General features: G+C 39.6%; 1 protein-coding gene across 2 annotated transcripts in view; it reads left to right on the top strand.

Moving 5' to 3' along the window:
* The window catches only part of KCNQ5 (potassium voltage-gated channel subfamily Q member 5), a 450,687-nt gene that overhangs the window by 401,618 nt on the left and 24,174 nt on the right, over positions 1-24,895 (top strand). The window lies entirely within an intron of this gene.

Consider the following 24,895-nt stretch of genomic DNA (forward strand, 5'->3'; position numbering starts at 1 on the left):
ACAAAAGAGGCCCTAGCTGAGTAGCTCAGTTGGTTAGAGCATCATCCTGATATGCCAAAGCTGCGGGCTTGTTCTGGGTCAGGGCACATGCAATAAATAATCAATGAATGCATAAAAAAGTGGAACAACAAATCAATGTTTCTCTCTCTTTTTCCAGTAAATAATTTTTATTTTTTTAAAAAAAGAGTAGAAATGCACAGTATGAGCTGCTGGAACCCTCAACTCTTCTTGAAGATAGTACATCCACCCCCTTCCTCTCCTCTTTAACCTCTGTCTGCTGAGTCCACCAGTCTCCTAAAGCTCTTGTTTGAGATTATCAGTATAAGATTGACCAGAATACTGACAAAAGGAAACATTTTAGTGCAGTGGTTTTGACAACTATCCTGAAGTAAAAGACTCCTTCACCAACAATGGGACTGTTTCTTCCAAGCAGCATAAATCACAAGTTGTGAACGTTTTAAACTGGACTACTTCATGCACATGGCCTTTCATCTAGTACTAGGCCTCTTTAACACTGATTTTCTAATGGCATCTACTTTCCCCATGTGTTTCTCAGTCTCCCTACTTGATATTTTTGTTTTGGTGTTTGCCCAAAATGCCAAGCACTGCACCGCACTTAACATTTTTTCTGATTTTCCATGTAGATGGCCCAGCTTCAGCTAGACTTCAGTTATCATTTTCCACAATACATGATGCTTCCTGGCACTTTCAGAAATTACCTGATAATGACTCTGCATTGTGTTGACAGAAATAATTCCTTTTTTAAACCCATTCACCACTTTTTTAAAATTAATTTTATTGGGGTGGCATTGGTTAACAAAATTATGTAGGTTTCAACTGTACAATTCTTTAATACATGACCTGTATATTGCATTGTGTGCCCACCACCCAAAGTCAAATCTCCCTCCATCACCCTATATTCTACCTCTTTTACCCTTAACTACCCTCCCCCACACTCCTTTTCCCTCTGGGTAAACACCATACTATTGTGTGTCTATGAGTTTTTGTTTGTATGTTGCTTTCAGTTTTATATCCCACATATGAGTGAGATCTATGTTTCTTGACTTTTTCCACTTGATTTATTTCACTTAGCATGATATTCTCAAGATCTATCTGTATTTTCACAAATGGCTGTATTTCATCTTTTCTTATGGCTGAGTAGTATTCTATTATATATATATATGTACCACATCTTTATCCAGTCATCCATCAAAGGACACTTTGGTTGTTTCCATGTCTTGACCATCACGAATGATACTGCAATAAACATAGGGTTGCATATATCTTTGTGAATAAATGTTTTCAAGTTTTTCAGGTAGATACCCAGGAGAGAGGCCGCTGTGTCATATGGTAACCCCATGACAGAAATAATTTTTATTAAAGCAGTATTCCATTAGGGCTTCAGTTTAACCTGTTTGCACACATCCTTGGCAGGGGGATCCCTGACTGAGGAACATGCCCACTCCCATGAGCTCTATCTGAAACAAAGCCTGAGGGTTTTCTTTCACAATAGAACTAAAGGATTTCTTGAGAATAACTGGACTCTAAACTCTGGAAATTAACACTCCATGGCTCACTCTCTACAACTTAATTGTTAGCATAATTCTATGCAAAGACCTACAAGGCATATTCAGTAGGATTCTGAAACACACTTTCAGTTCTTCACTAAGGAATTAATGAAAACCAGGAGGAATTTTCTGAATTGCAATCCAAAGGTTTCTTTGTCCTTTAGTTATCCAGGTTCCTCACTCATTCGGTGAGACACTGCTTCATTCAAAGACACATGCTAGTCCTCTCCTGTGTTTTCTATACTGTTTCAGTCTCTCTAAGATCTGCTCTGTGTTCCAGGGTTCTTAGTATTGGTATTGGTGGGGGAGGTGGAGAGAAGAGACCTGTCAATCTCTGGTTATAGACTCTAGTGACTAAGTACTTATTTTATTTCTGGTAAAGGTTTTTTTTTCCAATACTTTTTGTTAAACGCCTGTTCCTCGTTTTTAATTACTGGAGAAATGCATCTCTATTTTGATTGGACTGGAGTTTCCCCCTGGCTTTCTATTCTAATCCAAGTACTTTGTATTTCTTCCCAGATTTTCTAGGTTCTGCCCCAATATTTGTTGTCACCCTACAGTGATAAGAAAAATTATATTTTGTTTCTATTGGTGAAAAAAATAGCTTTCTACTTAAGATATGAGTTATAAATGGATTCTATCTCCTCCCTTCCAGCAGAATCTAAGCTGCCAAGTGACCTCTGAATACAATCTTAAGCCGTACCTTTTTGGTTTCCACAGATCCAGGATTTATTGAGAAACCCAGGGCTTAAACTGAAACTCTGAATTTTGTTTCACCAGCACAAGAAAGTGTGTGCGTGCATGTGTACATTGGTGCTTTAAAATGAATTAGGATAGCCTGGACGGCATGGCTCAGCAGTTGAGCATTGACCTATTATCCAGGAGATTGCTGTTCTAATCCCGGTCAGGGCACATGCCCAGGTTTCGGGCTCCATCCCCAGTAGGGGGCACGCAGGAAGCAGCCGACCAGTGACTCTCTTCAATGATGTTTCTATCTCTTCCTCTCTCTTCTTCTCTCTCTGAAATCAATAAAAATATATTTTAAAATTTTTTAAAAATAAAATGAATTAGAATGCTGCATTAGTTACCTACTGTTACATAACAATTTGCCCCAAACTTGGCAGTTTAAAACAACAGACAATTATAATCTCACAGTTTCTGTGGTCAGGAATCCAGCAGCAGCTTGGCTGGGTGGTTCTGGCTTAGTCTCTCATGGGGCTGCAGTCAAGCTCTCGCTGGGCACGAAGTCATCTCAAGGCTCACCTGGGGTAGGATTCATTTCCAAGCTCACTAGAGCATTTGCTGGCAGGCCTCATTTCCTCACTACGCCTGCCACTCTATAGGTTGTCTAAATATCCTCATGGCATGCAGCTGACAGAGAGAGTACACACTTGAGAGAGAGAGAGTTCCCAAGACAGAAGCTGCAGCCTTTTATAGCCTAACCTCAGAAGTGACATCCATTACTTCCTCCATATGCTGGTGGGCACAAAGACCAGCCCTGGCACAATGTAGAAGGGTACTGTACAAAGGGGTGAATACCAAGAGATGGGTGTCATTGGGGACCACCTTAGTGGCTGACTACCACAAATGCTTTTTAGTTGGGTATGCCTTTCAAGTGGCAGATTTCTACCATTCCCTGTGGCCTTTGCCAGAACCCCAACCACCAGCTCCCCATCCCTATCAAACATTTCCTTTACCTCTCTGCCTCTAAAGGCATTTGGGTTTGTGCCCTCTAGTATAGCCATTTTATGTCCAGTATTCTATGTATTATATATATTCACACCCTCAACCTTGATCACATTAGAACTAGGCTATTATATTCCATTCTTAGTGCAGACTTTCAAAAGTGATATTGAAAAAAATATTGAAAAAGGGACATCTGTAATATTTTAAACAAAAATAAAATTTTAAAAAATAAAAAATATTGAGCATTTGATTAGTGTGACAAAACAAAAGAAAATGAGAGAGCAGGAAACCAGCTAGTCAGTAGCAAAATGAAAGTGTTCCAACCTCTAACCCAGCGCTCTATTTTTTACCATGTGTGGCCCATCTTCAGCTGCTTCAGGAGGCTGAAGAGACGTTCTTGGTCACTTCAAAGGGCAGAACCAGAACCAGTGGTGCAATGCCAATTTTTAGCTCAATATTATGACAGTCTAGCAATAGGAGACCCCATGCCAATGGAATGGAGCCCACCATTGGAAGCTTTCAAACCAAATTTAGATAGTCAACATTCAGGGATTTCTGGGCCCTTAAAGAGATCAAACCAGGCAATTTTCTTCCAAACCCAAGTTTCTAGAACTAATCTTCTGCTCTTCCTTAACTATTACCTCTTATCTTCCCTAGAAATTCCAAACTGAAATATGGAGGAGGGAGGGAAGGGTTGGCTGGGGAATGCCAGGAATATGATTTCTGTCTTGACCCTGGCCTCATCTCTCTTTGACACAGAGAAAAGTGGTTCCCATTGTTTCTTTTTTTTTTTTAAATAAAACTTTATTGATTTCAGAGAGAGGAAGGGAGAGGGAGAGCGAGAGATAGAAACATCAATGATGAGAGAGTCATTGATCAGCTGCAACCCGCAACCCGGGCATGTGCCCTGACCAGGAATCGAACCCCGATCGCCTGGATCCTAGGTTGACGCTCAACCGCTGAGCCATGCCCGGCCGGGCCCCATTGTTTCTGACCTCTCAAGAGTCCCCCTCTTTCTCCTCCCTTTCCACTGTCAGCTGCAGCCCATAACTTCCTGTGAAGCGTGTCATGTGTCCCACCTATTATTATAAAGAGTGTGTCTGCTCCATAATGGAGCCTTCACAGAATTTGGATGAGTCCTCAACTGGCAGGCTTCCAGTCAAGTCAACAAGTATTTGGAGGCTGCTCTCAGAGCTAGCATTTTCCTGGGCACTAAAGGGAATAAAGCAAGTCAATACAATGACTGCCACCTCAAAGAACTTGCAATTTTTTTAATTTTTTTAAAATATATTTGTATTGATTTCAGAGAGAGAGGAAGGGAGAGGGAGAGATAGAAACATCAACAATGAGAGTCATTGATCTGCTGCCTCCTGCACGCCCCCTGCTGGTGATCGAGCCCAAAACCCAGGCATGTGCCCTGACTGGGAATCGAATCGAGATCTCCCAGATCATAGGTCGATGCTCAACCCCGGAGCCACTCCAGCCGGTCAGAACTTGCAATTTGTCTATAAGTTTTACTACCCAGCCCCACCCCAGTTACAACATTGATGAAACTAGGAGGAACAAAAAGCATCTTCCTCACTGTTCAGATTTCACACTTTTCAGAAATAACCTGTGGGTGACCTCTGAAACTTGCACAAAATAAGCACAAAGTTACCCATTGCACAAATCACAGAATTTAGCCCCTATTTAAAAGAAGCCCTTTGCAGCTGCATGGTGATTTTTGACTTGTATTTCTCAAATTATTTCCTTCAAAGACACATTTAGTTGTCTGCTTCACAAAGAGAAACCAATATGACACAATTTTAAAATTATATTTAATCACTTTCATGGTGTGCTCTACTTGGTAAAGAAGAAAAAAGAAGAAAAAAAGGTTAAGGAAAGGCCAGGATCCTTTTTCTGCAATGGATGGCTGGCGCAGGAAAAAGCATGTTACCCAGGCTTTGCTTTCTGCTATCTGCAACATGAAGCTCAGATACATTGTCTCAAGTTCCTTTCATTTTATTGTGTCTAATTTTTCCCAGCATTTCCTCTCTTGCTTTTTTTTCTTCCTTTGCCATGTGCAATCCCTAACAACAGTTCCTGGATTCCAAAAATATAGGAAACCTCAGAAGAATATTAACTGGGGAAAATTAATCTCTACCTCTAGTTACAAAGATTCATTTGCACACGAAATTCTTAATTCCCAGTGGTGAGAAATTTGCATCTTTCATTAATCTAATGCAGTAGCAACTGCTGTACCACATCATTCATTCTGTTGGAGTCAGTGACTACTCTTTCCCAAAATTGTTATGAACCTATGTTCCCATGATTTCATGTTGGTTGAAAAATGTCATGATCTCATGTTTTCTTATATTTGTATTCGTTATCTGTTGCAGCAAAACTATCTCCTCCCCCCATATTTAGTGGCTTAAAACAGCAACTGTTTATTTAGCCCTCAGTTCTGTTGGGTGGTACTTTTGGCCTTGGATAGACTCATTCATACATCTGTGATCAGCTGCTGGGTTACCTGGAGCTGACTGGCCTAAGGAGGCCTCAGCTGGGCTCACTCTTCTCTGCTCCATGTGGTCTCTCAGTACAACAAGTTGAGCTGGTGGTGGGTTCCTAAGAGTAATAAGAGCAGAACCTACAATATCTATTGAGGCTTAGGCTTAAACTCTCACAGAGTGATGTCCACTGCATCCTGCTGGCCAAAGCAAATCACAAGGATAGCCCAAAGGCAAGGAGTGGAGAAAGAGGCTCCACCTCTTAAAGTGAGGAGCTGCAAGTATTGTGGCCAGCATTGCAATCCACCACCCCATGTTTGTAGCTTATTTGCTTTTATTCTTTGCAATAACCTATTGATTCTATGAACCAATGTGTTAGTGTCTGATTCACTTTTTATTCCTCCCTGTAGTTTCCTTCACTTCTAGAGCCTAAGAAGGAAAACAGCGTTGTTAGCACCTAATATGTGTCAGGCACTGACTAAGCATTTTCTGTTGGTTCATTCAATGCCCACACAGCCATTTTGCAGATAAGAAAATCGAGACTCAGAAAATGTAAATAACTTTTCCATGTAGCTCAGTCCAAATACCGGAGTTGGGTTTGAAATTGCATTTGAATATAATTCCAAAGCTGTTTATTTCCCACCATTCTCCTCAGCATGTTTTCTTTCATATTAAGTCACATCACTAATAAATGAATGAATGAAACTTGGTATAAATCAGCTGTAAGTTTAGTGTTAGTCAAATGATTTAACTTCATTTTCAATTAACATGGCAAATCTGCTCAAGGCATGCCTCTGGCATTATATGAACACTACAAGTATTCTCTCCCTATCCCTTCAAGTGTCAATTAAGGTAATGCACCAGCAATTTTCATTATTTTTTTAAAGCAACAAAACCTTCCCATCTCTGGCCGGTTTAGTCTAAATGGTTTACACGTTGGCATTTCCTGACAGTATTATTGTTAGGCTAGAAAGAATTGAAAGTTGAGAAAAAAATTATCCCAAATGGTTTAATTAATAAATAATACAAATTTGTGATTCTTCAGTTTGTCAGACATTGAAAACCATGATTGCTTTGACTGAGATCAGATGTCTCTGCATATGATTCAAAGAAGACAGATCTCACCCTTTTGGAGATAAGATTAAATAAGTTTTTTTATGTTGCTTTGTCGTTGATTTAGACTGCTTCTCCCTAAGGTGAAGTACTGTCTGTCTTGGTCTAGAATGGCAAGAGCAATCCATCGATCTCTTCTCATTTGACCCAGCTCAGTTATTTTGCTGTGCAAGGAGGGTGTCTGTGATGTTACTGTCAGATGCGGACCAATGACTGTCCCAATTATCTGCATGTGGTTGGCCTTTGCTTTGCTATACTCATTTGGCTTTGCTAGGATTATCCGAACATTTGTTCTGATAAAGGCGGTCCTGCTGGACTATGACTTTACCTTGTGTTGATTACAAACACTTAGATGATTTACTAGCAGAACTACCAAAGTCACTTGTGTTTTCACAAAGTTGGGAGTTTTATGTCTTTTTTCTCTATTGGAAAGACTCAGTACCTTGAGTATGGTGAGTTCTCAAGGAATTTTTAATGAAAATTTAATTAAGTCAACACAGTGGTGAGAAAACCAGCCTTGAAATAAAATGGCACTGGTTCAAATTCTTGTTCCCCCACTAGGTTGGATGAGATGAGGCAAGTAACTTAACCTCCCTGCACTATCTCTCTCTCTCTTTCTCTCTATCTGTATCTATCTCTCTATCTTTAAAGTAGCAGGAATAATACCTACCTAAAAGGTTGTATGTAAAATAATGAAATAGAGTGTGTATAAAATCCTTGTACAATACCCAGCATAATATCTATTATTGAGAATAGATACTCAATTAGTTGAATGTATTGCTATTATTTATTAATTCATTAATGCTAATCACTGCATTAATTCTCATGAGTTAAAGTGTTAGGCTGGATTAATTTGCATATTTTAGTCTTCCCTTCCTCTAGTACCTGCTGGCAACTCCTGCCTATGGTGAATGGAAGTGTAAAAGTTATGTTCAAATAAACGTTAGGCCTTTATTCTTTAGGCTGAGTTTTAGGAGTCCTCTTGTTGAATAATTTATATAATCACAAAAAGAATGAGGTTATCAGGGATCCTTGCTTTTATTAAAGTTGACATAAATAGTCCATTTGTTCTGCAAGAGATGCCTTTTTTCACTAAATGAAAGCACAGTATGTAGCACATAATAGTTGCTTAGAAAATATTTATTGTAAATGAATGAATGATGAACAGCTATTGAACAAATAATTTAATGTTTAGTTTTTCAGGGGTCAATTCATTAAACTTTAGTAATAAAAATTGCTTTGGGGTTGTGAGAATCCCACACACCTATAAGATGTATTACTGAAACATAAAGTGTGATATTATTAAAAGTGTTTGTTGCTGAATCACAGAATGCTGAGGTATTTAATAAAGTGGGTATTTGAGTGATCTTTTTAAGAAGGTAATGAAATTCCTGCATTGCTTTATACTTGCAGTAATTTTAAAAGAACACATGAAAACATACTTGTGTTCCCATTTGAATAGAGATAGACAATATAGTAACATATGAAATTAAAAAAAAGAAGGAGCCCTGGCCTGTGTGGCTCAGTTGGTTGGAGCGCCGCCCAGTACGCTGAAAGGTCACGGGTTCCGTTCTCGGTGGGATTGCAGTCCAGGTGCCTTCGGGAGGTAACCAATAGATGTTTCTCTCTCCTTAAAAGGAAAAAAAGAAGAGGAAGCAGAAAGGTTTTCTATTTTTTTCTTTTTACCTTATGGGCAGTTTCTAAGCCATTATTATGGTGTGATCAGCAATTTTAGCACTATAGACGATGCTAATTATTTTTGAAAACTCTGTAGTGCTTCATATCATCACTCAAAACAGAAAGACTCCTTTTAATTAAGTGTCAGGAACTATTCCATGAAATTTTGCCAGCATTTCTGCTAACCAGTAAGTTTATTTGACAATCCTTAATAAAGCATCTTAGAGAAATTTGTACCATAATTAACATAATTTAAGATGCTGATAATGCATGAATTATGTACTCAATCAGTGTAAGTGGGATCTTTGATCTTAAAGAGAAAGTGCAGAGTGTCTTCTTCGTAAGATCTCTCATTAGTGTGCATTAGTATTTCTAATTATCAAGCCTGAGAGCAAACACAATGAAAATCCAGTATGCCAAATCGAAAGCGTGCTGGTTAGTGTATTCAATAAACATGGTTAGATTACTATTTTGATTGAATCCCATGGTAATCAAGTTTCCTATGGTTGGCAGGCCTGTTAGTCACTTCGTTTCGAACCCGTCTTGGTTATCGCGTAGACTGTGGCAGTGCTTGTTTTCAAATAACCCCTATTTTACTTAATGATGACTCCAAAGCTCAAGAAGAATAATGCTGGCAATTTGGATATGCCATAGAGAAACCATAAGTATATGTAAGTATGTGGAAAACATAGTAATATATACTGTGAGGTTTCAGGCCTTCACTGGGGTCTTGGAATGTATCCCCCTCGGGTGGGGGGGATTACTGTTCTTTAAGACTCTAAATTAAATGGGTTACAACCTGTGTGCATCCTGTGTACCGTCTGGTAGGGGCGCATGTGAAAAGGGAGCAATAAGAAACCTCAGGACAAAAAAAAGAGATTGTATCTTTCACGTCAAAGAGCAGTGGGCGATTTTTTTAAACATCTGAGATAGAATTGATAATGACATAGAATTGACAGAGTTAAAAAATATATATATTGAAGAGAGGTAAAAATGAGGGAAGTGCACCAGGCAGGAAAGATTGTGTCTACAGTGCTTCTCAAACTAGGATAAAATGCCATGAAATTAAAGTAATGAGTTATGATTAGCATTTTTTTTAATGAAATGAAGCAAATTGAGGTGGGAAGTTGAGATGAGATGAGGTGAGGTGAGGTGAGGTGAGGTGAGGTGAGGTGAGGTGAGGTGAGGTGAGGTGAGGTGAGGTGAGGTGAGATGGTAAGGTATGGGGCCAGACGGGATGGGGTAGGGCAGAGTAGGAAGTAGAATGTGTCACAAATAATAAGAGCCAGTATTGTTTCAAGAGCCTTTCAGGTTTTTTCAAAGAATTTTTATTTTACCAAAGTAATACATATGCCTAGTTTTTAAAGTCAAGTAGTAAAAATTAATGCAATATGAATCATAGTCTTCATTGTAAAATATAAAGCTATAAACTGTTTTTAAAACGTAAGAGAAGATGTAGAACTAAGGAACAAGTTCTTAGACTTGGTACCAAAAATGATCTATAAAGGGAAAATTTATAAAGTGGACTTCATCAAAATTAAAAAGCATTCGCTCTACAAAATACTTTGTTAAGAGGATAAAAGACAAGCTGCAGATTGAGAGAAAATACTTGCAAACCACATATCCAAGAAAAGACTAGTATCTAGGATACATAAAGAACTCTCAAAACTCAATAGTAAAAAAAGAATTGTATGAGAAAATGAATTAGAAAATAGGCAAAAGACGGAATGGACATTTCCGTGAAAAAGATATACAGATAGCAAATAAGCTCATGAAAAGATGTTTAATATTATTATTCATTAGGGAAATGGCAATTAAAACTATAGGAGATATCACTACACACCTAGTAGACTGACTAAAATAAAAAATAGTAACAACACAAAATGCTGGGGAGAATTCAGAGAACCTGGATCATTCCTACTCTGCTGGTGGGAATGTAGAACAGGACAGTCACTCGAAAAGTTTGGTTGTTTCTTATACAACAAAACATGCAGTTACTATATTACCCAGTAATTATTTCTTGGGCATTTATCCCAGAGAAATGAATACTTGTTCTCATATAAAACCTGCACATGAATGTTTATAGCAGCTTTATTCATTATAACCAAGAACTGGAAACAACCCAGATGTCATTCAGCAGACTGTGGAACACTATTCAGAAATAAAGGTGAACAAACTAGCAATATGCACAACTCAGATGAATCTTGAAAGAATTATGCTGAGTAGGGGGAAAAGCCAATCCCAAAAGGTCACATACTATGTAATTCTGTTTATATAACATTCTTAAAATGGCAAAATTATAGAAATAAGGATCAGATCAGTGGTTGCCAGGAGTCATGGCTGGGGGGTGGGGTGGGATGTGGCTCTGAAAGGGCAATATGAGGACTGCTGTTGGTGATGGAAATGTTCCATATCTCGACTGTACCGATGTTAATATTCGGATTGTGATATTGTACTATAGCTTTGCAAGATAACATCATTGGGGAAAACTGAGCAAAGGATACACAGAATCCCTGTATTATTTCTTATAACTGCATGTGAATCTATAATTATCAACTTAAATTTATTGTTACAGTTTAAAAAATTGAAAGTTTAATTTAAAATAATAAAATAAATATCAAATAATATTAAGACCTTTATAACAGAATATGATGGTTCCCTGCCTCAACTCTCCCATTCTACCCCCAGGCCCCTTTCCAGAAGCAACCATTTCTATTTTTTTATCTGTTTCTTCTGATATTTACAATTTGCCATATTTTTTTCAATAATATGTGTGTATAGCTAACTTCTGATCATCAGTTTTGAACATTATCTGTTCAATTCCAATTCTACTAGGTGAAGATTTAGCTCTTTTTTCTACACACCCTCCCTTCCTTCTAATCTATGTTTTGCAATTTTTTGATAAGTCGAAATTCAGTGTCTAAATTATGCATGTGTGTTACATTGTAATACAGTTCTTTTTTTTAATATATCTTTATTGATTTCATAGAGAGGAAAGGAGAGGGAAAAGGAGAGATAGAAACATCCATGATGAGAGAGTCATTAATCGGCTCCCTAGCCCTCAACCCGGGCATGTGCCCTGACAGGGAATCGAACCCAGATCCCTTGGATCCTGGGTCAACGCTCAACCACTGAGCCACGCCCGGCCGGGCCAGTTCTTTTTTTTTTTCCTGTAGTAAATAAATGCCCTGCTTGTTGTTGTTGTCACTTTCATAATTCTTCCCACATCTTCTAAAAACATCTTAGTAAACTTTTCCACAAAGTCAGCTGCATCAGGTAACCCATTGGGTTCACCGTGACTGTTCTTGGAGAATCCATCCTGAAAACCCCAGTCCTCCATCCTGAAAACCCCAATCCTCCATCCTGAAAACCCCAGTCCTCCATCCTGAAAACCCCAGTCCTCCATCTGGCTAAGCCGACTGCCCTCCAGGCCTGCAGCATAGCCATTATCTTTAGAAATTCTGATTTTCTTCTAGATTGAATTCCCAGTCTACAGGGTCTCACATTCTTGTCTTTCTTAATTTATTCTTATTTCAGAAAATAAAACTTCAGTATTTTTCAGACAAGAAGATGTGCCTGTCCCCTGGTCCGCGGGGGCCCCTCCGGGCCCGAGGACCCTCTCCCCGAGTACACGGTGCCCGCACAGGGCTTTCCCTTCACCACCGTCCTGTGATTCCTGGTATGGCTCCCGGGCCTGGGTCTTCCTCTCTCATGATTTACTTTCCCATTTTGATGAGGAACATCATTCAGTACATTCCTGAGAAAGAGAGCAAGGAGAGCAAAATTTTTTGAGACTTTACATGTCTGAAAATGGCTTATTTCCATCCTTCTGTTACTTAATAGTTTGGCCTGGTAGAGAATTTAGGCTGAAAATAATGTCCCTTGAAGTTTTTGAAAGCATTGCACCCTGTGTGCTTGTTTTCAGTATTATTGTTGAAGTCCAAAGCCATTCTGATTTTTGTAAGCCATCAGCTAGGGTGTTTTTGTTTATTTGTTTGTTTGTTTATCTTTAGAAGCTTGTAGAATTCACTTTTTGTCCCCAGTGTTCTGAATTTTCATAATAATGTTTCTTGGTATGGGTGCATTTTTGTCCACTATAGTGGATACTCGAGGGGTCATTTCAAGCTGATAATTCATGACCTTCTGTTCTGGAATATTTTGTTGCTTTTTTAATGATCTCCTCCCTTCTTTTTCTCTGTTGTCTCTTACAAAATCCATTATTTGGAGATTGGATTTGTGGGCCTTTTATGTTTTTATCTTTTCTCTCCTATTTTCCACCTCTTTATCTTTTAGCTCTACTTGCTGGGAGTTTTGACCAACTTTACCAACCAGACCGCTAACTGAGATTTTTATTTCTGCTCTCCCTTCTAAGGTTCTGTGTTGTTGCTGTTGTTTGCTACGTGTCCCTCTGTTTTAGCTTCCTATTTTTCTTTCATAGATATAGCATCTTGCCTTATCTCTGTGAAGATATTAATGACAGTATTTTGAAATTTTCTTTTCCTTCATTTCTGTTTCCTTCTAGCTCTTTTAATCTTTGAATGGGAAAATTTCCTCAGATATTTAGTAAACCTTGGGTGTCTCTTCATAATGAAGTGTGGAAGGTGACAAGGGTGACTGGAATTTCCAAGCATATGTCTGGAGCCGATCAACTTTAATCTTCACCATAGGTTGACCTGGGTCAGCCATTTCTTGGAAAACTTCTGGTGTCAGCATATTTAGCATTTTGGGTGGGAGGGTGGCTCAGATTCCACCGACTGTTCTTATCCAGGCTCCTAGCCGGCGGGTAAAGGCCCTGCTGCCGGTGTTATGGTGAGGGGGTGCCAGCAGGTCTCGACATCCATGCTGTATGCGATCACTTGATACCCTGATTTTTGGTACAATGCCCGTCCTCAGCTGTGCCTGATGACCCCTCTTTCAACACTTCCAGTTAGTCCCTTGCTAGAAAGGAGAGACACATATGCCCAAGGGTGTGAGGCAGATTGCACACAACCTTCCTGTTCTTGTTATCCTCAGAAGCCCCTAGTGCTGCCAATTCCGGAGGCTTTTGAGTTTTCTGGAGTGTAAATTTTGTTGTTTCTCAGCTTTTCCCAGTGTTGGCATAGGTTTCCTCTCTGGTATCAGCCAGTCAGTTACCTAACTTGTCCATCTGCTTTCCCATTCCCGAATCATGCTGTTGCTGCCTCCTCTCGCTGCCTCCTCTCCTTTCCTAGGCTTTTTTGAGTTTATGTCTTTTTTAAAAGTTTCTCATCACTATAGTTTTAGTGGGTTTTTCAGAGGGATCAAAATGAGATGTGTGTGGTCAGCCTACCATCTTAACCCAGAAGGGAACTCTGTGTGTGTGTGTGTGTGTGTGTGTGTGTGTGTGTGTGTGTGTGTTGGATCACAATGTTAAGTGCATTTCTTATTGTTGATGAAAACTGGAAATCAAAAAATTTGAAAACTGCTGCTAGGCCATGCCAGCAACACAGGAGTCAAATCCACAAGGCGAACTGTAGCTTGTCTTTACTCGGAACATCTTCCATGGAACTGAGGGAGTTTTAAAGGTGTGTGGGGCCATTGTTTTCAGAATGTGGTACTCAGAGAAAACTCTAGATCTCTCTCTTTTTAGGGGGGGGAGGTAAGCTGCACTTCCTCTGATACAGTATTCCAATGTGTCTCTTTATTTCTATTTTGGGTACTAGGATTAATTCTGGTTCCCAAATTTTCTGTTCCATGTTAAGAATATCATAACACCAAAAAGTAAAATAAACAGCAAGTTCAGCTACGTTATGCAATCTCTATCAATCTGTAATCTTCAATTGTGCTAGCATTTGCTATGTAAATTGTACCTGCTTTGGTAAAAATACACAGGAAAATGCAATTACCCGTTCATAACGTTAACATTATCTCTTTGACTAGAATTGGTTTAAAAACTCAAGAGGATATCTTATTATGAAACCAATGTATGCTGCAGATATAAATACTTGAACTGTTTTTCAATAAAAACAAATCTTTTGCTTATCAATTTTTTTCAAATACTCTAGCATTTTAATGCTACAACCTAGAAAAAAATTGAATGGGAATATGTTCGAAGGTGCATCAAATTTTTTTTTATAATGTTACCCTTTATTTTTATGGCAATTCAATGAAACTATTTCCTAATTCTTTTTTTTTTTTTTCTAATTTATCTTTATTGATTTCAGAGAGAGGGAGAGAGAGATAGAAACATCAATGATGAGAGAGTCATTGATCGGCTGCCTCCTGCACGCCCCCTACTGGAGACCAAGCCCACAACCCGGGCATGTGCCCTGACCGGGAATCGAACCACAATTTCCTGGATCCTAGGTCGATGCTCAACCGCTGAGCCACACCCAGCTGGGCTATTTCCTAATTCTTAATATGAATTCACCTTTGAGCTGTTACTTTAAATCTCCTAAGATTCAGAGCTGAGTGAACAATGGTGACATGACTGAAATTTCACAATTCATCCCTACATACTAGCAATAAGAGGTACTGGGATAAAGGTGACATTTGGAAAAACACATGGGTGTGAATATTCAAAAGAGGCATATGAAGTTACACTATATCTCACTGTAATTTACATTTCCATTAATGTTATACTGTTTCTGAAGAGAAAAATAAGTCTGGGTGGCCTTTTTTGTTATATTACCATAGATAATTATAAACTTATAGACCCAAGAATTTAAAGTGGACCTACAAGCCCTGGCCGGTTTGACTCAGTGGTTAAAGCATAGGCCTTTGGACTGAAGGGTCCCAGGTTCGATTCCAGCCGAGGGCACATACCTCAGTTGCAAGCTTGATCCCCTGCTCAGGTTGGGGCTCATGCAGGAGGCAACCAATCGATGTGTCTCTCTCATTAATGTGTCTCTCTCGCATCAATGTTTCTCTCTGTCTCTCTCTCTCCCTTCCACACTCTCTGAAGAGCAATGGAAAAAATATCCTTGGGTTAGGATTTAAAAAATAATAATAAAATAAATAATAAATAAAGTGGACCTACAGGTTGCATTTCAACCTAAAAATAAAATTCCAGAGTATGAGTTTATTCAACAAATATTTCCTGAGTTCTACTACAGAAGTTATTCATTCTTTTACTTGAAATTTATTTTGCTTCTTAAATATTTTCACAGGGCACTGGGGAGGGATTCTGTTTTAAAATCCTATAAAAATTAAACATGATGAGGTAAATTGGAATATTTTTCACTGTATGATCTTGAAATATATACCTAGCCATGAAAAATCATTGGGGGCGGGGGGAGCCACAAGAGAACACTATCAGGCCAAAATCCAGGTTAACTGGTGAGTTATACTTTGTTATCAATATGACAGAGCAAAGGGGTATCACTTTCACCCTGACTGTCCCCCTTAATAAATATTAGCATGCCATTCTAGGTGCCTGAGATACATCAGAGAGCAAAACCGTGGTCTTTGTGGAGCTGGCATTCTAATAGGGACGATAAATCATGAACACATCCAAGTGGTACATTGTTTAGTATATTAGAGGCTGACAAGTGCTATGAAAAAAAGAAAAAGGAGAGCAGGGTGTGGAGAGTCAGGTTGGTGGAGGGGGGAGTAGTAACCTCAGCTAGGGTGGTCCAGGTGCTCCTCCCAGAAAACTGACCTGGAACAGAGACCTAAAGCAGCTGAGGAGCCTGGAGATTGTCTAAAGGGGAACATTCCCCAAGGGGAGCCCTACAGAGAGAGGTGCCTGGCTCCTTCAAGGAGCAACCAGGAGGCCTGGGGGCAGAGAAGGGGAGGGGCCTGTAAGGAAAAGAGCAAGCAGGAGAGTGATGGGAAATGGGGCCAGATAGGAAGCGTAGAGGGTCAAACATACAGGGCCTTAGGCCTTGTGAAGACTTGGGCTTTTACTCTGGAAAAAATGGAAGGGAAATTGTGAGCAGGGAGGCATGATCTCAATTTTAAAAGGATCACTCTGCCCTTAATAACCCTTGGGCAGGCCGTTTAACCTTTCTGAGCTGCGGTATTTTTGCCTGTAAAATGAGCATATTTCCAATCTGATAATATTATATTTTAAATTGCAGTTCATGTTTGTAAACCAGCTCATATACATGGACTGAAAAAATTACAGCTGTCATTAATAAAAAGAGCCCATGCCTCCATGCCACAAAGTACTCAAGACAGAGGCTCTGAATTCTGCCATCTCTAGACACAAAGTCGAGAAACAGGGGCCGTCACGGCCTCTCAGCTGACAGCTTCTTCAGGGAAGACACTGGTCCCTCGACTTCCAGGAGATGATTCACCAAGTGAACAAGAACACAGTGAAATACCACCTACCCAACTACAGAGTTTATGTATTTTTTTTTAATTTTATTAATATGTCTTTATTGATTTGAGAGAGAGAGAGGAAGGAGAGGGATAGAGAGATAGAAACGTCAATGAGAGAAAAACATTGATCGGCTGCCTCCTGAACGCCCCCTCCTGAGGATCGAGCCCACGACCCAGGCTTGTGCCCCGACCAGTAATGGAACCAGTGACCTCTCGGTTCATGGGTCAACGCTCAACCACGAGGCCACACTGGCCGCGCATGTATTTTTAAAATCCTAAGTCCAGACATTATTGAAATGACAGGAACTGCTGTCCTTGTACCGAGGGGAAAACTTTATCATTCACGAAGCAAACAAGCACTGAATGTGTCCTTTGCACCACACAGTGTTCTAGGGCGCACGGTGCAGGAATGAGAAGATAGCTGGTAGGCAGAGGCATGGATAAGAAGATGTGGCCCCGGCCCTCACAGAGCTTTCTGTCTAGCAAGGAAAGGGGCTGGTAAGCAATCAACTATAATAGTGTGTAATAAGGACGTAAGAGATCTGTGTCCACAGTACAGGAAGGCAGGGCCGGGCCGCTTGGGGAGCAGGCTGTTTCATGGAGGTGACAGATGCCTGAAGGCTTGTGACTGCAGAGCTGAATCTGAGGCTCCTAACATTGCCGTGCCGCCCTCCAGGCCTCGTCCTCGTTGCTTTGGATGACTCAAAATGAAAGCAACTACTAAACTACAACATAAAATTCTTGTTTTCAAAATGGCACACAAGTTATATGCATCCTGAAATTCAAATGTTTCGTTCTAAGTATTCTGATGGTCTCCTGTTTTGGGGTGCCCCTTGGTTTTGTGGGACTGTGTGCATAATTATAATCTTTTCACTGCAGATTCACCCTCCAGAGAGTGCCAGCTAAAAATAAGGCACGGAGAGAGTGAATGGAGGTGTGTAGACAGCACCTGCCCCTTGGGAGAGTTTCCAAAGGCGATGATGCTTAAACAGCACCTCAAGAAGCTGGTGTATCTGCGGTGGCTGGAGCACGGGAGGGAAAGGCAGTGACAGAAAGGTTCCCTCGCACGGCCACCTGGGATGTTCAACTTCCAGTCTGCGTTGACTTTGACATAAAACAACAACTGATGCAGAGGAAAGACTGGAAGGAAATCTGCCAGAATTTAATCGGATTTGCCTCAGAGTGCTAGAACTATGTAAATTTTTTCTCAATCATTATGATTTCATTTAAAATTCAAATGTTCAAAATTTTTACAGGGAGCAAATATTCTGATTATAATGAGACAAAAACAAAGTTAAAATAAAAAGTATTTGGAAAGAAAAAGCCTAGAACAAAAAATACATTATCTGAAGTACTTTTCTGGGCTCCTTATTAGTGCCTTGAGGGCCCAATATGTCTCTTGGTGACTTTGCAGCATCTAGCACAAAATAGAGAAAAAAAAAAGCCTGAGCCAAGGACATGGTGAAATGAAATTGTGCTACTACATCAGGTCCCAAGCAGTTGTTCCCAACTCTAGCTGGATTAAAGAAATTGCCTTTGGACTAGCTCATGACTAACTGGAACCTCTAAATTTAGGATGGTATTTAAAGTGTTTAGAAATGATAGTGGGGGAAAGCTAATTGACATACAACCAGCAGCAGAAGAAAGGAACCCTGGGGAAATAAATTGTAATTCACAACAGGATATAATTAATTACTTATCACCATCATTAATAGTGGCCATTTTAATGTGTTTTCCCCTTAGGATAATGGAATAGAATCATCACATGCTTCATTTAAAATCCTAAAATAAAAATTTGTTGTGAACTAGCCTTCACACTTTTACTAGAAGAAACATATTACATTAATAGCTGCCTTTTAAGTTCTGGAATTTAGGAAGATTTTTTTTCTTTACTATTCTAATAGTTTCTTTATTTTACAAATACTCTATTTTAAAAAGCATATATTATTTTTGTGATGGAAAAACATCTTTAAATTTCTTAAGGAATTTTAAGAGAAATACAAATCATTTATAATCTCATACCCTAATACAGCTAATTTCCCTTTTACAAATTCTCTTCTAGCTGGATTTCTTTTCATATATCATTGTACATAGTTATAACCAACATGAATATCTAGTTTCATAGTTTAATTTTATTGAACATTTAAAAATACTTTCATATTATTATATACTGTTTATAATTATCTTTTTGTAGCTATGTAACACATCACCAGGTCAAATACTATAATTTACAGTTTTCTACTTCAGGGCATTGAAATTTATATAACTACTTCTCTACAATAGGCAAAAATGCAATAAACATTATTGCACTAAGCTATCTTTCTTTTCTTTTTTAATTACAGTTTACATTCAATATGATTTTGTATTTGTATTACTTTTTTTAAATTATTTTCCAAAGAAAATTCCTCTGTTTTAAAATTATAAATTGCTGATTATAGGTTTATCTATTTTTTTTATTGGCATAAAAATTTGTTCCAATATACATTATCACTAGCAATGTAAAAATGTACCAGATCCACCTCAATTTTGTTAATATTGGTCATCATTCTTTTGCTAAGTAATAGGTATAAGTTCATACTTCCACATAATTTTAATTTCTTTATTCTTTCTAGTAAGCTTGAATAGTTTTCAGTCAATTTTCACCACTAGTGGTTTCTCCCAACTGATTTACTTGTACATTTATATTTTGGATTGTGATCCTATCAAATAAGTTCCTTATCCATTATAAATATTAAGTCTTTTTATATATTTGGGGTTTTTTCCTAATCCAGCATTTTTCTTTGCATTCTAATTTAGTTCTTTCAGGTAGTAACATTTGCTGTCTTCACAATCAAAGCTGTCACCTGTCTCCTTATTTCTCCTACTGATGAAAACATGAGGACATTACCATTCCTCCACAGACAGTAAATGTTTTCTGCTAGGTTTTGACACTTCGATTTTGGTCTATGAACATGTGAGCTTCTTGTATGTACAAACAGTAGTGACTCTTTCCCAAGAGAACAGTGCCAACGCCTGGAGAGAATGAGGTTTCAGATGGTGGAGGGATAGAGAACAGCAGCTGGAATTCAGAAAGCTGAGCCCTTTAAGCTGAGTAAGAAGTAGATGGAACCTTGTTCCTATAGCACCAATTTCTCAAGGGATTTTTTTTTTCTTCCTGTTTTGTATTATTCAATCATTTCCTCTTGTCTTATGAAGCACCTATATTGTTACAAAATTGTTCCTGAGGAAAATATACCAGTGGCAGCAGGGGAGACATGGAGAATTAGTCCAAATCCAATGGCAGGTTAGTCAAACACACTCCTCAGCTCTGGCTGAGGGAAACCAGGGGACGTCATTTTTTCACTTATAATAGTGTTTCTGGCCCTTGGCTGCACGTTGGATTCTTCTGGGGAGCTTATAACAACCTCTGATACCTCGGTTCCAACCCTCAGTTTCCTAATGTTATTGGTCTTGAGGACATTATGAGTATTGAGATTTTCCTAACCCTCCCCAGGTGATTCTAACGTGTAGCCACGGTAGAAAACCATTGTAATTATTTCATCAAGGAATGTAAAAAAGCCCTAGCTGGTTTGGCTCAGTGGTTAGAGTGTCGGCCCACAAACTGCAGGGTCCTGGGTTCGATTCCAGCCAACGGCTCATACCTCAGTTGCCAGTTCAATCCCTGGCCCCAGTTGAGACTCGCGCTGGAGGCAACCAATTGATGTCTCTCTCTCACATCAATGTTTCTCTCTCTCTCTCGCCCTTCCACTCTCTCTGAAAAGCAGTGGAAAAAATATCCTTGGGTGAGGATTAAAAATAAAAAGAAATGTAAAAAAGAAACCTAAAATCTAATCTGTAAGAGAGGTGACCAAGAGAAAGAACTAGAAAATACCTACCTTTTTTCATAAATACCTACATCTTGATGGCAAAATTTCATCATTTTCACAGAAAAATCATCTTCAGACATAGCAGAAGTTTCCAGAATGCTTCATTATCTCCTCCCTCTTCATCATCTAAGGTCCAAGTGGTCCTTTCCAAACACCGTAAAATAGATTCTCCAAAATGCAGGGAAACAAGGTATTTGAAAGCAAATCTTGAACACTGCTAATAAACAGGAAACAGAAGAGGGTTGGGAGAGATAAAGGGTTGCATTTTATACATTTTCTGCAGGCACAGATTTTGCACTGGGGTAGGCTCACCGCCCCGGGAGGATTGCCCACAGGGAGCACCTCATGCCATTGGCATTATACCGTTCATGACTAGATTTTATGCAGATCAGTGTTCACGTGAGCTTGTGTTCCCATGACCCACATCTCTCAAAATGCCAGGACAGAGAGCCAGATATGTGGCTGGAGAACAGAGCCAGCCTTGGCTGAAAATGTAGCCCCACCCTGGTCTCTTAGAGGTCACAGCGGGTTTTAAGCCTCTAGGAATCATGAGAAAGAGATTTAATGTGGTGTTAACCTCACTGGAAAGAAAATTGACATCTCAAGATACTTACGAGGCAGAAAGATGGCATTTTCCCCATTTTTGCAGCTTTAAAATAAGGAGAAAATTTTTCTAACTCAGCCCTTGCTTCAGTAGAGGCCTGCAAAGATGTATTTCTTATTCATTTGCTCTGACTAAACCTACAAAGAAAATTTTTTGAAGACTGGGAGTTTAATTTATGCTGTAAACAATCAAGTTTAGGTGATATAATAAAATTCCACAATAAGATGCATTTGGACACAATGCAGTTGGTAACTGACTCCCATCTCCCACCCACTCCTGTTTCTAAACAAGATGGAAAGATTGAAGCTCTCCCTGGGTGCAGGACAAGGTCAGGGAGAGCAGCATTAGGCTTGGAGGAAACTCATCATTTGGGAAGCTCCCAGTTCCATTCACAGTCATAATTCCCCTATCTTTATTTTTGTGCTTATTGTGACAGTATATTCCTGCTGAAAAGTTTTCCACTAACTTCATAATAAAAGGGCCCTGTGTTCAGCCCTGGCCAAATAGCTCAGTTAGTTAGAATGTCGTATGCCAAGGTTGTGGGTTTGATCCCAGCCAGGGAACGTACAAGACTCAACCACTGAATGCATTAATAAATGGAACAAAAAAGTAATGCTTTTCTTTCTCTCTCTCTCTCTCTTTCTCTCCCCCCCTTCCTTTCTCTAAAAAAAATCAATATTTTTTTTAATTTTTTAAAAGGGCCCTGTATTTTTTGTTTTATTGTTTGGACCTGCATTGTCGTGTTATGGTTGGGTATATTGTATTTTCGAGTAGGAAAGTCATTGATGCAGGCGTCACAGGCCCTGCCCTCCCTGTAACCTCTCCCGTGCTCCCCAGTTTTCTGAGGTATAAGACAGGGCCACGTCCTGTCTGGCTCCCATGAGATTTCAGGTGAGGGAAAGCAGGTGCATGCCTCTATTTTGAAGGGCAGCATAGAATAGTCGTGAATTCTGGTTGGGAATCCTGAAAAAGTGCATTATTCAATATTTCTTTTGGGTAGCTAACATGGGGTTTCTCACAAGACTCTGTATGGTGCCTGGTGACTTTGGCTCTGACAGCCACCCGGCCTATACGTGAGCCCCACACACCACAGACAGCCTCCTCTCAGTTCCAGGGTGTATGTGTCTCCAGGTCTCCTTTGGGGTGTGGACTGGCTCAGCACATGGCCATGGGAACCACACTGCTCCAAGTCTGATCCTTTTTCAATGTTGTGGGGTCACTTCACCTGAGACCACGGTAGCCTGGTGCTCACAGCCGTGTGAAGGAAAACACAAGGCAGGAGAAGGAAATCTAGATGCCAACAGTAGGGGTAAGAAAGACAAATCTTCAGTCTGGAGTGAGACTCAGGGCCGGGCCGTGTGTAACAGTGCAGCTCCAGAGCCCACCTGCCTAGATTTAAATTCCGCCTCTGCCACTTACCCTCCATGTGTCCTCGGACAGGTTTCTTAGCTTTCTGTGCCTCACTTTCACACCCTGTAATATAGGAGCTAATAATAATATGTACTTCATGGGGTTTTTAACAATTAATTAAAGTTCTTGGCACATAATTAGATTTCCCTAAAAAAACACTTATTACTATTATTATCATCATAATTATTGTTCTTGAGTGGAGAATTGGAAACCATAAAGAAAAGTTTTCCCAATTGTATCAGTTTCCTAAGGAGGACATGACAAATTCCCACACACTGGGTGACTTGAAACAACAGAAATGTATTCACTCACAGTTCAAGGATTCAGAGTGTCCAAAAGCAGAGTGTCACCACGGTCAGGTCTCCCTGGAGTCTCTGGGGGAGAAACCATCTCATGCCTCCCTCGGCTGCTGGTGGTTGACAGCCATGCTCAGTGTTCCTGGCTTGTAGACGCATCACTCCCATCTCTGCTTCCGTTGGCTCTGTGCTCCTGTGTCTTCTCCTTTTCTGTCCTACAAGGACACTTTCATTGAACACCTTACCTTAATTACATCTTCAAAGACGCTTATTCCAAATAAGGTCACATCCTGATGTTCCAAGTGGGCATGAATTTGGGGGCAACACTATTCAACCTACTTCACCAACTAAGAGCAGGTCAGGATCGAGTCAGAGGAAGAAATTGTGACGAGTTCCTGGAAGAATGTCATCTCACCTTGGGCATGGTGCTATCAGCTAAAAGGGTTGTGTTGGGTGGGTGGCCAATCAAGCAAAACAGCTGGCTTACCACCAAGGTCATCACTGAGTCAGAGCCGACTGACACGGAGTTCATCAGTATGCTCTTGTTCAAACTCTGGCAAACTTCTCTGGAGAAAAGTGGAATGTTGCCAGCAGGCAGCACCTGAGCTGCGCTCTTCCCCCGCCCTCTCCTGACATGGTGCATGCCACTGCTGAACCCACTGTTGAACCCTGAACACATTCTGACACTGGGTAATGCAATGGTAAGGGCTTTGGAGCCTCAAGGACCTGGATTTGAATAACATGCTCTGAAACTTACTAGCTCCACTTACCACCTTTGTGGCTTCAGGTAAGGTACTTACCTTCTTTGAGCCTCAGTTTTGGCATCAAAAACCAGGCATAATATCACCACCACCTTGTAGAGTTACTGTAAGGAAACTAATATACGAAGCAGCTTCACCTAGTGCCTGGCATAAATTTCAGTGAGTGGTTGCTATTATTATTATTGTAAAGCCAGAGGGCCCATGAAGAGTTGTGAAGAACCATCCATATGCATCTCTTCCCCCACCACCACCTCTGCCCTCAGCACACAATAAACTGAGTAAACACACAGTGAATAGCTGAATTAAATGATGCATCAACTGCATTTTATTATAAGCACTGCTTCAATGAATGGACCTCCAATAGCCTTTCAGGATTTTTAACCCAATTTGGACAGCCCACGGCTGTCATGAAAGTGCCTCTCATGACTTAGCACATGAACAGAGCAGAGCAAAAGCAACAGAAAGCAGTCAGTCCTTTAGTGTACGTCAGCATTTAAAAAGGCTTAATAGTATTTGGAAGCTATATAATTCATCTCTCATGTGTGACTTTTTATTATTACCAAAGTAGTATGTGTTTATTGTAGAAATCTTAGAAATATAGCCAAGCAAAACAATACAATCATTCTTAACCCCAATAGACAGATTTTTTTATTTAATAACATATTGTGACATTTTTCCAGTCATTAGTCTTCAACATCATTTTTTTAAGGATTGTACAGGTTTTTGTTTGTTTGTTTATTTGTTTTTATCTTTATTGTTGAGAGTTTACAGATGTCTCCTCTTTTCTTCCCATTGTCCCCTCCACCCAGTTTTTAACAGCTTCCTAATATTCCATTATATAAACCTACCAACATTTATTTAACTCATCCCCCATTCCATAAATTTTAATTTAGCATTTTCAATATTTTGTTGCTGAACATAAAGCTGCAACGATATGAATTTATTTCTTATTAATTTTATAAATCCTTACTAATTTGGTTTATTGTAACCCTACCCCTTTTCCAACCTTTGCAGTTAACCCAAAAGTTATTTGCTTCAAAAAAAAAAATTAATTTGCTCAGTTTATGAGAAACTGGTTTTATTACCCAACTGAAAATCTCTTAGCATTGGTTGTGTTATCTTAAGCAAGCTCTCTCCTGGGCTGC

This window comes from Miniopterus schreibersii (assembly GCF_964146895.1).
Source record: "Miniopterus schreibersii genome assembly, chromosome: 6".
Classification (NCBI taxonomy): Eukaryota; Metazoa; Chordata; class Mammalia; order Chiroptera; family Miniopteridae; genus Miniopterus; species Miniopterus schreibersii.